General features: G+C 34.5%; 1 pseudogene; it reads right to left on the bottom strand.

Moving 5' to 3' along the window:
• Positions 1-2,956: 2,956 nt before the first annotated feature.
• Positions 2,957-3,745, bottom strand: LOC149152468 (uncharacterized; annotated as a pseudogene).
• Between the last annotated feature and the right edge of the window lie 1,681 nt (positions 3,746-5,426).

Below are 5,426 nucleotides of genomic sequence, written 5' to 3'. Positions count from 1 at the left end.
TAAAAATAAAAACTTTGTACCCCACTTTAAAACTTTGATCGGTACTATGTGCATCAACATAACTCTCTTTCCTATCTTGTGCTTCCTTTAAAATTCGTTGAATCTATCTTACCTATTCCTCCATTTTTGAGACAATCCTATCGTGACTATTACTATGTCTTCCATCCTTTCATTGACTCAATGGTGTCCTGCATGGCCTCCCATAGAGAGTTTGATAAGGAGGCATCCTAATTGAATTGTGGTAATTGTTATTATAGGAAAACTCTACCAATGGTAAGTACTCTTCCCACCGAGTCTAATTATCCATGACATACATTATAAGCATATCTTCTATAGCCTAATTTTCCCTTTCAGTCTTTCCATTTATTTAGACGATATGCAGTGCTAAGGTTTAACTATGTCCCCAACACTAACAGTAAACTTCTCCAAAATGTATATGTAAAGCGAGATTCCATATCAAAATGATCTTTGTGGGTAACCCATGTAGCTAGATAACTTCACCTATAAATACTCATGCCAAAATGGGAGCACTCTCTTAGACAAGATAGTTAGCCACCTAGACATACCAAATACATGGCCAAAATAGAATATTTTAAGGTTGTTCCTCCAAGAAGAGAGCAACTCATCCTTCAAGAGTAATCATAAAAAAAAAGATATTTGTAAATAATGGTCATAACCACCTTTACAAGTGGAGTGACTTCAAAGAATATACCAAGGTAATTAGAGTCTTGTAGACAAACAACGTAACTCCTCCAAATGGAAATAGTATAAAGATGCTAGGGAATTATCTCCTAGGGTCAACTAGATTGGACATAAATAGTAATCCCATAAAAACATGTGCCACAATTGTCCATAAATTTTTTATAACCTCCTCAAAGAAGTGGGGTGTCATCAATCAATGTGCCAAAGTAGTTAAATGCACATGTACCAACACCTCTCCTCCAATGAATATGATAAATAGTTCACCCTAAGAGATTGTGTAATGAGGCTAGCACACTTACTAATATAGTAATAAAGGATCTTCGCAAACCAAGAGAAACTACATGATACAATGTGAAAATAACATACCAAGTGACCAAAACCATGGTTGTCAATGTAAAAGACCACCCAAGAAAGGTCTGAATGCCTCCAAATGCATGAGAAGATGCCAAATAAGGGGAGTGATTTCCTCTATCAAGAAAATAACTACTCACTACATGCCACATCATAGCCAAACTATAAATATCCATTGGCATTATTCTAACAAACCACAACCACTTTTCCATGTCATCAAGACATCCACCAAAAGGGGCATCAATTATGAAACAAAGGGCGGGTGTACTACTTCAAGGTTCATCAATCAAAATCATGAAACAATAATCCAAGTGAAACCCTATGAACACATGCAAACATGTTTACAAAACCAATGTTGTTAGAGAAACTACAGTGGTGTTTGTCTTCTCTTGGAATGATGAAAGGGCTTCGGCAAGGTATCAGGTAAATGGTTGTCAAAGTGGAAATTTTTAGAATGTGACAATCACTAATTAAAATAAAATGTAAAAACCAAAATTTATTGAATTAAATATTTGGTAATTTATTTAATGATATTGATTTACAAAACTAGTCACAATTTATGTAACATACATAATGATGTGTACTTCAATATATCTACGAAACCCAAAAGATTGAGGAGGTTGTAAGCTTGATTGTAATTATTCATATTGGGTAATAAAATACTTTACTTGGCCCCATGAATATTTCCTTGATACACTATCATAGTTTTACCAAATTTTGTGTATTATTCTCAATGATCATTATTTCTCTGCTAATTATATTTATTGTTCAAGCTCTCTAATACCAAAAAGGTTTTGATTTATACACTTCTTTAACTATAAGGTTGTTGGGAAAAACTTTTAACTTTTAAACAAGAGGCAACCCGGTAACCATCCCAGAAGCAAATATTGTAGTCAAAAGCAACATGTGCATAGTATAGATTCAACCATTAAAGTCTTATATGATTTCATTCATGTAGATCGTTGGTCAAATTGGTTTCAATGAAAATTTAAGCACAAGGAAAAGTTTGAAAAGTTGTCATCCATAAATCCAAGGTAGTTAAGCTTACAATAGTATTCCTAGTGATAGTAAAGGAGTTATAATCAGACTATTCATCTAACACCATGAAGAAAATCCCTGTTCAAGATACTCTTCAATGAAATGAGTTGATAACTTGGTTTATTTTTATACAGATTGGGTCTTCGCTGAAAATGCATGTCTACAAAGGTAGCCCTACCTCTGTTAAGTAAAACTGTAGCATGAAATGACAAAGAAATTACCTAAAAGTAGTAAGAAATAAGAGCAACGTCCTATATCAAAAGGCACATATCAATATAGACAATCATCTGCCCGATCAAATAGCTAAAGCAGGCATGGTAAATTACAACTAGATGACTCATCTAACACAATGATTAAATCCCTGTTCCTGATTTTCTTCACTAAAATGAGTGGATAACTGGGTTTTTTTCTTCAAAGATTAGGTTTATGTGAAAAGGCAAGTGTGTCTTCAAAGGAAACCTTAACTCTATTAAGTAAAATAGCAAGTTTCCTATATAAATGCTTCAAGGGTAGAGAAAAGAAGATGTTGTGCCAACAAAAATCAATGTAATATATCTTTCTTGTGCTAGTACAAGAAATTTGATTACACATTTAGAGGCAATGAAAAACATGAAGAAGTAGAGTAGGAACGGAACACGTGATACCTAGACATGAAACAAAACAAGATTGTCACAAGACTCCTATTTTTGGCAGTTGTGTGACTTTGATGTGGCAAGCACTTTTTGGGACTTCTTGTCCAAAGAAGGCCATAGAACCATTACAAAAAGAAGCATTCATGTATATCACTTCAATGAAAACCTCCTTTACTAGGGATCCTCTGGGAAAATAAAACAACATTAGAAGGAAAAATAGTGTACATAAAAAGTCATATTGAAGAAGTTGACGAGCTCCCACATCTATCCTGAATCATTTTCATTGAAACACACACACTCGTGGTTTCCTTAACAATGGATATCTTTCCAAATTTCTCTCCACTGTAAATATCCTACAAAATTGAGGAGGACTCTACATTTGAGTTAACAAATTCTTCCAAGAAACATTCTTCTGAAAAATGAAAAATAATTTGAATTCTAAGTCTTCTTTTCAACTTTTTAACTTGCATGGATTTCAATGCCTCCAGAACTCTATAGCGAGGAAACAACCTTGTATCCAAGTTGTATGCAAATAGTTATGGATACTTCACAAGGTCAACAGATGAAAGCCCGACAATTTTAAGCAGAAAATCTAAATTATGCTTTATTTATTTATTTATTTATTTATTTTTTTTTTTTTTTGAAGGTCAAGAATCAATGTCCTTTTCCTTAATAATTTCGAAATTTATTTTTCAGAGAAACCTGAACTGCTCAAAAATCGTTGCTTTTGACCTAAGTTTTTTTTTCCTACTATCAAAATTGAACGCAAGCCCCATGAAAACATTTTTGATCCCTTCTTTAACCTGATATCCTCAACAAGTTGAAATGATTCCACAACCTTTTCCTTTGACACGACGATCAAGGCAGGCTACCTTGTGTGTAAGTGTGACAATGCTTCACCCTCAAAGACCAGTTTTTGCAGTAGTGAAATCCCCCCGCCCAATCCCCCCCCGCCCAACCCCCCCGGCAGTGAAAGTCCTTGCACTAGTTTGAACAAGTTTGGTGATATCCTTTTCATTCATGAAATTATTCAAAAGACTGAGCTTAGACTTCAAGTTTCTTTCAGAGTTATAATCAAGAAAGGCAAGGCTGGAAAGGACCACCTTCTGAAACTAGGGTGGGGTTGTCAAACCACAACCATTTAACAACTCTAGAACTTCATCCATATTCTGGACCGATGTTCGATGAAGAAAATTCTTGTAATGCCTAAAGGCTTTTGTAATTTATTTGTTGGTTAGACTGCATTTGTTGATTAAAATTTCTCTAGCAACACCCTCATTAGGTGGAGGTAAGGAAGCGGTTTTTTCTTCTATGCAGAAATAATTGGATATTATGTGGGATTTTCCATTGAATGGAGGAAGCCGAAAAAAATACCTGGAGTATGCAGGAAGAACAGTTGATTCCCGTAGTGAGTCGATCTGAGCAATGGTAACATTCCTCTAGCTCATATCCCAATGCTTGCAAAGCCTTCACAACATTGAGTAGTAGCATGAGGCCACAACTCTTGGAATGTTTGACATAAACCAATGCCAAACGCGGAGGTCTAATAGGAATCTGCCTTCTATTCTATAAGCCTATAAGATTCATTTCAACATTTTATCTCTAACTTTCTATAAGAGTTTGTGTGGCACAAATCTGACAGCCTCCGCAATATCCAATGCGTGAAACGTTTCCAAATTTGGCTTTTGTTCCAAAGTAGCGTGATAATCTCTAGAAGAGACCTTAGAATTATGCAAAAATTGTTATCAAAGATTTAATGCTCAAGAAGGTATTGTCCTATTCTTGATTTCCCTTAAATTAAGCTCCAATAACATGTGCCATCAAATTATGCCCCGTTACATTCCAGATAATGTTATTAGTCAAAAGGGTCAAAGAACAAAAATTGCATTTAGGGGAATGTTTAGCATACAAAATTGGGATAAGCTAATCATGTAGAAAACAAAGGCCCCCCTTTCCAAGTCAATTTTTTTTCATAAAGCTAGTAGAAACTTTCCATGAGTGTTGCAATCGCTGAAATTGCAACGTTGAGTTGCGAATATGGTTTTTAAGCTTCAATATGGTAATGGAAGTCGACATTTTTTTGAAATGAAAAAAAATCATATAATAGTTCTTCATTACTGAAAGTAAGATTTTTCTTTGTCAGGTTACAACACAAATCCTAGACTAAAGGTAGGGACAAAATCCACTATAGAAGAATACAGTATCTGATATTTATAAAATTAATAGATTTAACAGGTTGAATAACCCTCTAAAAAGCAGCCAATCTTGAAATCAACATTGCAAATCAACAAACTTCATTATAAATCCATATACTTCTAGATTTCACATGACAAAATATAAAAATTCCATTCATTTCCTTTGAATACTCCATGGAAACGCTAAGTTAGTTTGGTAATCAAAGGCCGCTAACATGACAAAGAGGGGGGCAAGGGGTTAACTAAAATTAAAAACTTAAAAAAAGGAAACTGAATGGCCATGGGTCAAACCTTCGCAATTTTTCTAGACCAAAACTAGTGATCATTAAACAATTTTTGGATAAAGTTGTGTGGTAGGATTAAATTAACCAAACTAAAATCCCAAATATGCAAAACTGAAGAGAAGAGAACAGATTTTGTTTTATCTGGCCAAAAGTGCTTCTTGGAAAGATAGAAAGGGAATTAAAAATTTTACCTGGAACACAGCACTGGCCTAAACAATTGCGGC

The sequence above is a fragment of the Pinus tabuliformis genome, chromosome 9 (genome assembly GCF_031772625.1).
Source record: "Pinus tabuliformis cultivar Carrire ecotype Pingquan chromosome 9, CPIR1, whole genome shotgun sequence".
NCBI classification, from domain to species: Eukaryota; Viridiplantae; Streptophyta; class Pinopsida; order Pinales; family Pinaceae; genus Pinus; species Pinus tabuliformis.
The sequence above is the reverse complement of the archived record's forward strand: the minus strand, read 5'-3'. Positions and strand labels throughout refer to the sequence as shown.